Source organism: Taudactylus pleione, unplaced genomic scaffold (genome assembly GCF_031769625.1).
Source record: "Taudactylus pleione unplaced genomic scaffold, aTauple2 ptg001623l, whole genome shotgun sequence".
NCBI classification, from domain to species: domain Eukaryota; kingdom Metazoa; phylum Chordata; class Amphibia; order Anura; family Myobatrachidae; genus Taudactylus; species Taudactylus pleione.
The window spans coordinates 205,993-218,591 of NW_028286020.1; the positions used below are offsets into that span (position 1 = coordinate 205,993).

Genomic DNA, 12,599 nt, shown 5'->3' on the forward strand with positions numbered 1-12,599 from the left:
CACCGTATCCAGGCGACATCTATCAGGCAGGTCCCTAACACTCCTATGGAACAAATACAGGACATGGGACCCCCTTGGCCAACCAAGCAGAACCATCCCATGGCATCACACTAGTGTGAGATTACAAGTGATAGTTAGAGAAACTGGTATGTGTGAAGTCTTACATGAGGAAGAGGTTACAATTAAAAGTATAAGAAGTGCTAAATATATAAAAAACAAACTATAGAGGTGATAAAATAGGTACATTATGATGCTACGAAGCAGAGAGCACCAGGACTTGTAGTTTATCACTACAGTGTATGTTGTCCTATGCAGTATGCAGTTATAACTCTGATTTACAGGAAAAAAAAAAAAAAAAGGTTGAGATGGAAAAAGATAACCAGTAAGAAATGTATATTAATGGTTGGGAGCTGTGACCCCTCCTCTGCTGTAAGCCAGGGGTGTGATGAGTATAACACACTACAATATCATACACAGATCTCCACTAACACAAACACTCCAGGATTCTACAGCAACTGGGAAGCTTTCCCAACCAGGAGGAAAGCTCAGGCGGTCTCCGGATAGTAAAGGTACGGTCTGGAGATTTATTACGTGGCAGGATTTCTGGAAATGTTTTTTTTTAGGCCGTATATTTTTTTAGTTTTATGAAAAAAAATATATATATTTCAAAGTTTTATTTAGAGGAGGAACCTGAATAGGGAACGGAGTGTTTTCCTGCCTGTGGTGGCCGGACGGAAGCTACGGAGTAGTCTGCTGCCAGATCAACAGCCTCCTGTGTCCTCACATCTGGAGCCACACAAATGACTCCCCTGACCTGTAACGGTCCCAGCTATTATAGCTTCTGTGTTATTATGGTCAGGAAACGTTACATGGCGCAGGATTTATATAAGCTTCATACTGTAGCTACTGTAGGAACTATTAGAGTGTGTTTTATAGAGATACTGGCTGTAATCTCCCAGGAAATTGATAAGAGAGTTATGACTATTTACAGCAGATTTCCAAATTATAAAGAGCTTGGAGACGTCTTGAAAACTTACTTTAGAGTAGACATTTAGTAACTGTATCTGAAGCAAATAATACAATCTATAATGAAGTAGTAAGATGAATGTATGTTATATAATTATGAAACTCATGCGCTGCTGTTAATAGACGGCTGTATAAATGTTTGTATTCTACCAATGGATTCCGTAGTGCAGTGGGAACACTGTGCATCTGACAAACAGAATAATCTTCTCCCAAATTATTTATTTAAGTCATTTATATAGCGCACACATTCACATCAGTTCCTGCCCCAGTGGAGCTCACAATCAATTAAGGGGGATATCTCAAAGTTTGGAAAGAGATAAAGTGTAGAGACATAAAGCACAGACTGTAAAGTGACAGTTATGAGCTGATTGGTTTGTACTTTATCTCTCGCCAAGCTTTGGTACATCTCCCCCACCATTCCATATCACACACGCAAGGGTTCATTCTTTTGTCAGAAGCCAACCGATCTACCAGTATGTTCTCAGAGTGTGTGTGTGGGGACCGGAACTGGAGAAACCCACACACATGCAAGGTAAACATACAAACTCCACACAGATAGTGCCTTGTCAGGAATTGAGCTCATGACCTCAGGGCTGTGAGGATGCATGCTAAACACTATGCCAACCGTGCTGCCACTTAACTATTATCGCTAGCTTCACCCTTTTTGTATCAAATTGCAATGAACCAAAATAAATAAAATGTGATGCATATTCCTAGGGTGCGCTGAAGAGCTGTGGGAGACTTGTTGTGACACTGACGGGTACAAGTAACATTCTCTGTAACGGCTGGGGGCAAGGCATCCATTTGATAATTGGACACATAGACAAAGCAGTGTATTTGGGATTTGTACCCCCATGCGTCACAGCAGGGCCCTGATCACAGGCAGGAAAATAAAGTGACAGGATCATAACTGGCGATTCCTCCATAAAAGAGATTATCTGGATTTATTGGAATGCAGATGATTCCTGTTAGAATTTGTGACTATGACATATGCTATGGCATTGTATGTTAATGTATGTTTTACTACATAAATTTGTAAACAAAAATGTTTTTTAACAAAAAATGAACACCTTCTCTGCTAAAGCATACTCGCCAACTCCCCCTGATTGTCAGGGAGACTCCCTGAAATAGCAGCAATCTCCCTGACTCCCTGAAGAGTCTAGCGATCTCCCTGATTGCACCATACTCCCATTATGTAGCTGTTAAATTTAAATAAAAAAGCAGAGGCATATACATTCAAATGGGATCATTAGTATAATGTCTCTGCATTGGGTATAAGGCACACTGATCCCTATGGTTACATACATTTTCTGAGAAGTATCAGTGTGTTTTCAACAACAAATAGATCTTACTAACTGCTCTGGGGCTCATTTACATATGGATGTAAGTCAGTATTATGACACGCCTCCCAGGTGTAGCAGTACACGCCCATTACATGTATGACACGCCTCACGCCCACTTTACCGCCGCGCTCATAGGTGCTGCTTTCACAATCTCCCTGAAATGCTTTTTCAAAAGTAGCTAAGTATGTACTAAGGACGAAGCTGAATCGCCCTGTGGATATACCTTAAAACTGCGGAGGACAACTCTGGCTCCATACCGGGTTCTTAGAAAATAAAAAAAAAAAGATTTGATCTTACCTCACCAGTCCTAATGATTGCTGGGTACTTCTGGAAGCTATGCCACCAAATCCAGAAGTGTCACCACCGTGTGCATGAGCCCCAATGTCACTATTGTGAAAGAAAAAAGAAACAAACTCTATCTTCCCAACCACAGCACCTACAAATATGGGAGACCACTCACCAGTGTGATCACCAGGCATTAACCCCTGCACTACATAAATATCACAGAGAGAGTCCAGGGATGACGCAAGATCTCCAACAACCTGGCATCCAATAATTAAGGGGTGCCCACATTAGAAAGTGGGGGCCCTTGTCTTTCAAATGATTGGCTCCTTAGTGCTTATTACCTAATGATCACTATGGGCCTGATTCGGACTTGCACGTAAACCCGATGATTTGCGCACAACTTCGATGTTTGAATGTCTGCTCATGTCCAGGATCTGTACTGCGCATTTTTCAGATCTCCTTCCGCGAGCTCGCTCACAGTGCCCGGACGCCTTTTTGACGCCTGATTGACAGGCTGCAGCCGATTAGGGGCGGAGCGGGGTCAGCGTCCCAGAAAACGGGACATGCTGAAGCCAGTGGCAGCATCCTTGTAAGCAGCCGCTCTGGCTTCAGCTGTGTGGAAACACGGGCCATCCGGAGTAACCCGATGGTCACCCTGAATGACCCGATGCTGGGTCACAAGATGCCTCCTGCGACGAAGTCGCAGCGGGCGTGCCATAGCGTGAACTTTGAATGAGGCCATATGTTACCCAGCGCCAATGGATGGGAGGGCACTATGTTTCCTCTGGCAACCAATATTCCACCTGTACATGTGGGGGCACCTACATTTGGAAGAGGAGAGTCCCCTCTTTCGAATGATGCGGCCCCCTAAGCGGCTATTGTCTGGTCATCACCTGTGAGCACCAGACAATATCACCCTGCGCTACAGAAATTGTTTGTTTCCCATAGATGTTAGATGACACTCACACACTGGCCGCGCAGTTATTTGGGAGCGTGGAGCCTCCTGCCTCACTAGTAGTTGGTGATCACAACACACAGACAAACAAAAATTCATCACATATGTTCTGAAGCCCAGTTCTCCATATTCTATCATATAAAAAAATTTAGTGCAGTAAATTTCTTAGTTTAAAATAATAATGATAGACCTTGACAGGCTGCCATATTATATACCTACATATGATTAGCGTTTAATTCAACACTGCAAGAATTTGCAAAAAAAAAAAAAATAAGTCATTTTTTTTTTTTTCTGAAAGCTTACAGATCGAATCCTGCCGGTTGCAGTTTTTGAATGGTGAATTCATGCTGAAGCAAGAAATTCAAAAATTGTTTTATTTTTGGTGGGTTTTTTTTTAAATCTACAAATAACATTTGCTTTCAGGTCACTTTCTTGTCATTTCAATAGACTAATGCTGGCCATACGCGGTAAGATTTTTCTGTCCAACCATCCAACTAGTTGATTGGTTGGACTGAAATTCTGGTTAGTTATGAAAGCAAATGATAATCAGCAATTTGCTCCCAGACGCCGGAAAATGGACAAAAACTGTTGTTTGAACAAATTGTTTAGATCCAACATTTAACAAACTTGTCTGACGTCATTTTCATCTGTTTTCTGGCATTTAGGAGCAAATTGCTGATCATCGGTTACTCCCATACCTTACCAGATTTTCATTCCAGCCAATCAACTAGTTGGATGGTTGGACAGAAAGGGCAAAATTTACTAAGCGGCAGTTTGACGGCGGTTTCTATTCTATTCTAAACCCCTGGGGTTTGGTGGCGGTTTTGCAGCGGTTTCTAAATGACAGCCCTGTTCTATTGTATTCTAAAATGTGTTTTGATGGCAGTTTTGCAGCGGTTTTGGCCTTAGTAAATCTGCAGAAAGCAAAACCGCCGCCAAACCACAGTCAAAATACATTTTAGAATAGAATAGAACAGGGCTGTCATTTAGAAACCGCTGCAAAACCACCACTAAACTCCCGGGGTTTAGAATAGAATAGAAACCGCCACCAAACCGTCGGGGTTTAGAATAGAATAGAAACCGCAGTCAAATCGACACTTAGTAAATTTTTCCCAAAATCTTTACGTGTGTACCTAGCTTAACATTAGTTAAAAATGTAATTTCCGTGTTAGAATGCGCAAATAGACTGTGTTTCCAGAAAATACAGTCTTATGAAGAAAAAAAAAAAAGGTATTACATGTGCGGGGACTGGATAAAATCCGATGTTGGAATGTGATGAGCAAAAACAAGGAAAAATTACCTCAGCACAGGGGGGAGGGGGGGATTAATCAGTCATCAGTGAAGGGGTTAAAGTTAAAAAAATGAAAAAGACTATCCCTGTATCTCTGTAAATGTTAGCATTTCTTATACTGTAGCTATGTTATGTTCTAAGGGTCCCATTTAAGAATGTATCTAAATACCAGCTGCATATTTTGATTCGTATAACAGTGATACTAACATATATGCCACTGGTATTCAGCATTACACGTTTGGTGGGGTCCAGCGGCGTCCCTCTCCTCACCGGCATCTTCTGCTCTGTTGCCGGCAGCCTACCGCTGTCAGCGACGCGTCTCTGTGTCATGCGCATGGCACTTTCACCCGGTGGGTACCCGGCAGAGCGTGGAAGGCTGTGCTGAAGCTACCGGCAAAGGGGACCGCATAGCTCTCGCCATGGCGTAAGGGATACAGTGACAATCAGCAGTAAATAAATATTGAAAGGATGACGTAACCCCCATAGCTCATGCTAAAGGGTTATGTCTCATGATAAATGGGGACCTAAGAAAGAAAAGATAACAAATACTAAAAAAGCAGATATGGACTACAGTTGTCTTTGTTAATTTAACATTTTTAATAAATTGCAATATGTGATGTGCATGTGTGTGTGTGCACATACAATTTATTATATATATCTATCTACAGTGCATCCGGAAAGTATTCACAACGCTTCACTTTTCCACATTTTGTTATGTTACAGCCTTATTCCAAAATGGAATAAATTCATTTTTGTCCTCAAAATTCTACACACAATACCCCATAATAACATGTAAAAAGTTTTTTGAAGATTTATGCAAATTTAGTAAAAAAAAAATAACTAAGAAATCACATGTTCATAAGTATTCACAACCTTTACTCAATACTTTGTTGATGCACCTTTGGCAGCAATTACAGACTCAGGGGGAGATGTATTAACGGCAAAATGCGGTAAAATCCCCGAAAATGCGGTTTTCGGGGGTTTTACCGCATTCCCCGTATGTATTAAGCAGCAGAATGCGCTGCATTCTGCTGCTTCGCGACGCTAGGTAACGCCACCTTCAGGAGGCGTTACCCAATAGAAGCCTATGGGCTTCTTAGCGCGACGCTCGGGGCTGGGAGGGATCCGATCGGATCCCTCCCATGAGCTCCCGCGGCCCGCGGACTTCTGCGCATGCACAGAAGGACTTCTGGGTGTTCAACCCGGAAGTCCCTCTGCCCGGCAGCATCGCAAAGGACAGCTCTCATCGAGAGAGCTGTCCTTTGCGAAATCCTTGGTACATACCGCGGTAATGAACCGCGGTATGTACGCGAAGTCGGGGGTATGTACCGCAACGGCGATGTCGCCGTTAATACATCTCCCCCTCAGTTCTTTTTGAATATGATGCCACAAGCTTGGCACACCTATCTTTGGGCAGTTTCGCCCATTCCTCTTTGCAGCACCTCTCAAGCTCCGTCAGGTTGGATGGGAAGCGTTGGTGCACAGCCATTTTCAGATCTCTCCAGAGATGTTCAATTGGATTCAAGTCTGGGCTCTGGCTGAGCCACTCACGGACATTCATAGAGTTGTCCTGAAGCCACTCCTTTGATATCTTGGCTGTGTGCTTAGGGTCTTTGTCCTGCTGAAAGATGAACTGTCGCCACAGTCTAAGGTCAAGAGCGCTCTGGAGCAGGTTTTCATCCAGGATGTCTCTGTACATTGCTGCATTCATCTTTCCCTCTATACTGACTAGTATCCCAGTTCCTGCCGCTGAAAAACATCCCCACAGCATGATGCTGCCACCACCATGCTTCACTGTAGGGATGGTATTGGCCTGATGATGAGCGGTGCCTGGTTTGCTCCAAACATAACGCCTGGCATTCATGCCAAAGAGTTCAATCTTTTATTTCTTATGGTCTGAGAGTCCTTCAGGTGCATTTTGGCAAACTCCAGGTGGGCTGCCATGTGCTTTTTACTAAGTAGTGGCTTCCATCTGGCCACTCTACCATACAGTCCTGATTGGTGGATTGCTGCAAAGATGGTTGTCCTTCTGGAAGGTTCTCCTCTCTCCACAGAGGAATGCTGTAGCTCTGACAGAGTGACGATCAGGTTTTTGATCACCTCCCTGACTAGTGCCTTTCTCCCCTGAACACTCAGTTTAGACCACGGCCAACTCTAGGAAGAGTCCTGGTGGTTCCGAACTTCTTCCATATGCAGATGATGGAGGCCACTGTGCTCATTGGGAACTTCAAACCAGCAGATATTTTTCTGTATCCTTCCCCAGATTTGTGCCTCGAGACAATCCTGTCTCGCAGGTCTACAGACAATTCCTTGGACTTCATGCTTGGTTTGTGCTCTGGCATGCACTGTCAAGTGTGGGACCTTATATAGACAGGTGCATGCCTTTCAAAATCATGTGCAATCAACTGAATTTACGACAAGAGGACTCCAATTAAGCTGTAGGAACATCTCAAGGATGATCAGTGGAAACAGGATGCACCTGAGCTCAATTTTGAGTTTCATGGCAAAGACTGTGAATACTTATGTACATGTGATTTCTTAATGTTTTTTTTTTTTTTTAATTTGCAAAAATCTCAAAAAAACTTTTTACACGTTGTCATTATGGGGTATTGTATCCTTTGAATACAGGGAATGTTGGTTCCAAAATATTGCAATAATTTGTTAAGCTGACCAACCACTTCACGGTCATTCCCATCTGATTCTCAGATAAATGATCTTGGCCTGCCACCTTTGGCTCAAGCTTGCACACATTTTAAACATGAATATGGGTCTTGGCTTAAAGAGACAGGACCACACCCAGGGATATCAGTTAATAAGCACCTGGACAAAGACAAAAAAAAAGTTTGTCTTACATTTGAAAAACAGGGTGCCCTAGCAAGTGTGACCACAACATTTAAATAAATGACAGGCTTAATCCACGGCACTCAACCATCCGGGGTGCCCTTGGTATGTGACCACATCTACATAAAAAATATCATACAAACTCGGCACTCACTTGTTTTACAGACTGCAATTCCTTTGAATACAGGGAATGTTGGTTCCAAAATATTGCAATAATTTGTTAAGCTGACCAGTCCCTACACTGATTATCAGACAGATATATATATATATATATATATATATATATATATATATATATATAATTTTTGTAAAATATTGCTTACAGCACATTTTTTTGCTTTTATATGTAGCGGTGCCTAAACATTTATCTAATAGCAATTAATTCCTACCTCACATTTTATAAAATATACTTCATATAAGCTGCTTGATACATCAACCTGCATCTGAGCAACTTGCTTAATGGGAGCTTTCAAAGCGTCACAGTGACACATGAAAGATATAAAAAAAAGATTCAGCAAATAAGTTATACACCACTTCCATACCACCTCTCTATTTCCATCTGCTAGGAGTCATTCTCAGTATATGGTACTATGCAGGAGACATATCAGAACTTGGACAGAGATAAAGTACCAGCCAGTCAGCTCCTAACTGTCACTTTACAGGCTGTGGGCTCCATTTTTCAACCATACACTCGATAAACGAGTTATGTCATCCTTTCAGTATTCAACTAACAGTGGTTTACAGCTTTTTGTCACTGGCTCTTTAGATAGCGAGAGCGATGCGGTCTCCAATTCCGGCGAGGGGGACCCGGCGGCAGCCTTGCCGAATTCAGCGAAGCCTTACAAGCACTGCCGGGTCCCCGCCGGGTGAACGAGTCATGCGCAGAAACACGACGCTGACAGCGATAGGCTTCCAGCAAGAGAAGACGCCGCTGAGGAGGGAGATCGTTGCTGGACCTCGCTGGTGGGATAATTAATGATGAATACCAGTTACATTTTCTTTAGTATCACTGCGATACTAAACTAAATATGCTGGGATTTGGATTAGTTGATAAATGGGGCCCTGTATTTGAAAAGTGACCGTTAGGAACTCATTGGTTGGTACTTTATATCTCCCCCCTATGTATGGTTTACTGCTGAGTGCTACTTCCTGTGCACTGTATGCTAAATGCCATACTGTGTATGATCTTATTCTGCATTTATAGAAGACAACACAGTAACACTTCCTTGGCTATATAGTAGTTTCCATTCTCTATTCTTACTCCTTCGGTCTGTAAGTTATTATTAACTGATCTCATATGTTCCAAATTTATTGAATAGTGAACATATAAAAGGTTCCAGCGACCATTTCCGGAGCGTATTTGTGCTGAGGAACGGACGGTATTGTTTTTATGATGTATTTTGATACTTGTTGCAATAGTAAAAATAAAAAACCCAGCGGGGGAAGTTTAGTATGACACAATATACCCTGTGTAACATGCAACACCGCCGGCTGTAATGTATAACATATGTGGGCAAATGCTCACGTGGCTCCCAAACGCTTTCCTCACTTCTGCTGAGATATTCCAGTTTATGGCTTCTAGCTCAGATCACAATTCCAGGGCAAAACCGAGAGAGGTGCTGGGGCTGCGAGACTCCGTATTCCTGCCGGTCGTCTGGGAAGTGCACAGGGTAACGCACGGACATCGTTCAAGAGAAGGAAGTTGGAGAAGACGAGATATATTTACGTATTCCTTTCTGCTTTGTGGTAAGTTCCTCGATGTGGTCGTGATTTATTTTTATACTCTTATTGCTTTTTTCTATTTTTAGATGTATGTTATACCGCTTTTATACCGAAATTCCGGGTCTGACCGGGAGGTTGGAACAGGGTTCCAATCTGGATCAGACCCGGAATTTCCCCCGGCACCGACCCAGGATATTCCTGAGTTGGCGCCGTTCACACAGGCGTTGAAGTGGACGCTTGGAGATTACGTCATCTCCAAGTGCCACTGAAGCCGGCCAATCGGCAGGCATGCGGCACGATCCAGATCACCGTGACCTGGATTGCACCGTTTACACTACAGGGTTTCACGGGTCATTCCCTTGTTAAACCCTGCAAGTTACCTGGGTTGGATTGTTGGATCATTCCACCCGAGAATCCAGCCCTGTCCCCTTTTACACTAAGAAGCTACCTGGGTTAACCCTGCAATAACCTGGGTTTTAGCTCTGGTGTAAAAGGGAGATCAGTGTATTACTTTGCAGTTGCGATAAGTCTCTTGGTACTCTAGCACTACTGCCATAATACTCTGTACACAGCATTAATTGGTTATATATCACTTAGGGGTCTATGTACTAAGCAGTGATAAGTGACAGAGTGAAAAGTGATGTCTGTGATAAGTGACAGCCAATCAGCTCCCAACTGTCATTTTTCAAGCACAGCCTGTGAGATGACAGTTGGAAGCTGATTGGCTGGCACTTATCACTGCTTAGTACATAGACCCCTAATACACTGAACAGTAATTGCTCAGGATGTATCCTCATGTAGATGAGTAAACTGAAGTCGGTACGCGTTCTGTGAAGGTTTTGCTATACAATATACATCTGGTGCTGAGAATGCACTTCTGACACTGCTGTGCAAGATGAGAGTGAGCAGGAACACCAGATTCCCGATATTCACTAAGGTCCATTATAACAGTGACAAACGCAGGGATTCTAGTCGGCTGTTTCTAAATGCTTAATTTTTGAGTGAGTGTGGCCAGCCCAAGAGGGCATAATTAGCACCTAACGAGCTATAGGCTGCCTCATGCAAAGTGCAGTGTATGTAATATTTTAGACATCCACGGGGCTAGCAATCGCATTAAGCGGTCAGATGCGGCAGTAGGGCCAGCCCGCCTCAGCTGGGCATGCACAGCAGCTCTGTTCCGCCAGTTATACTGCAGGTTGTGGCTGCAGATCTAGTAAAATTGTATTATATACTATACTATAATGCTACTGAGGCAACGATTTGAGTCATTAGCCAGGCTGGGGAAAAGGGTTTTTTCCAAGCAACCGGAACTCCCCCCCACTCTCCCCACATTTGCATAACACAGATTGAGTAGCTTACTCCGAAAAGCAACTGTCCCCTCAGTGCTTAACACTGCTACTGCACTGATACTTACCCCTGCCAAGCCGGTCGACTGCTCACGCGCAGCCTGAGTTCTAGTATGTTTATTGAGAAGGCGGCAGAGATCCAGACCTCCATCCTATAGGAAGAATCAAGGCTCCATGAACCAATGCCAACTGAAGATGGCGTTGGTACCAGCTGGCTAACTCCGAAAACTTTCAGCTGAATTCTAGGCGGCTTCATGGGGCCCCGTTACTTAAAACATGTGGCAACTAGCGTTTCCTCATATGGTGCACTGCGGAATACGTGTGTGCGCTATATAAACTGTTAATAAAATAAATATGTTATTGGCCCATAAAAGATGATGAATAAGCCCCATAGTCATATTAATCTATATTTTCAGTGCATTACTGTGAGTATTGGTTCTGCCCCCAGAAAGGCTCCTTCTCCCGAGGAGGGGGACAGGCTGACCTCCACAATACAGAGGTATCCACAACACAATGTAATCAATAACAAACCAGCCTGGAACGTGGGAAGAGTTAATCCTTTATACATTATAATGCTATAATCCTGTCCCTAAGAGGACACATTAACGAGTCTAAAGATGATTGATTATAGAATTTACTACAGTATGTGGCACCTCTTATCCTAAACATCGCTGAGTGCTTAGTGACAAGCTTGTGAGTAATGTTCTGTGTTACATGGCCAGGGACTGCACCATCTGCCTCTCATTGCCCCCAGTGATGCTGCTGTGCATTAGCAATAGATGTCTAACACTCTGTCTCCATTATTACTAGGAAGTGAAGATCTTATAATTGGGATAATTAAGTATATAAGGTGCAGAACAGTTGGGTTCCAGTTAATCTCCAATATCTCTTGGGACTTGGACAGACCTGTTAGACACCTAATGGGTGCCGTAGAAGTCCTCATTTACAGACACAGGATACATTTGTGCTGTAGTGTGAGACCCAAACCCCCATCCAGAGCCATTCATTTGATTATATACAGTACTTTATTCCTGCACTTAACTTCAATCCATCCGGACTGTCAGAAGCTACCACAGCCCAGCGTTCCTGAGCTTCAGCTTTACTCTCTTTCTGCAAAACCATATCAATGGCGGGATGCAGCAACCTGAGAATTGTGCTCAAACCCTGAAAATGACGGTTTGATCGCATTTCTCATACGCACCAATCCCCAGAATGCTATGCACGTCGGAGCTTGGATGCCGTGGGTAACGCCATCTTCAGCTGGCGCTACCCTATAGAAGCCTATGGGCCTCTCTCCACAGAGTGCTGTGAGAGGGATCTTATCGGATCCCGACCAGCGCCCCTCACTGCGCGATAATCCTTCTGCAGATGCGTCCCTCATTTGCAAAGGACAGTCTTACCGAGAGAGCGGTCCTTTGTGGTGTTCTACATGCATAGCGGTGTAATTAATGCCGGCATGCATGCGAAGGGTGGCGGGATGCATCGGATCCCAAATGCAATGTGTTATGTATCCCGCCACAGGATACTTCTCTTATCACTTATGTCTCCTCTCAAATACTTGCAGAGTAGCTATATGGGCGTTTATGTGCATTGGGCTCCCCGGGTGATAAACAGTACAGATAAATGAGTGCAGATAAATGAGAACACCGGACATACAAACTGACTGGAAAACAGGACAGACATACAGACACTAGTATTCACAGACACACATACCAGAGATACAGACAGAGGGCCTGATTCAGACCCGCTCACGAGCGCTGAGCGCTCACAAGCGGGTCGATGTTGCCCAA

The 12,599-nt window shown here is 43.6% G+C and overlaps 1 protein-coding gene across 2 annotated transcripts in view; it reads left to right on the forward strand.

The window, feature by feature from the left end:
- Nucleotides 1-496: 496 nt before the first annotated feature.
- The window catches only part of LOC148442090 (B2 bradykinin receptor-like), a 65,103-nt gene continuing 53,000 nt past the window's right edge, over nt 497-12,599 (forward strand). Inside the window, exon 1 of one of the 2 annotated variants that reach the window (XM_088464250.1) lies at nt 497-569. The gene's annotated coding sequence lies outside the window, so the exon portion shown is untranslated. Of the gene's footprint in view, nt 570-9,295; nt 9,488-12,599 lie in introns of those variants that run through there. The other variant, XM_088464251.1, reaches the window with a different exon arrangement.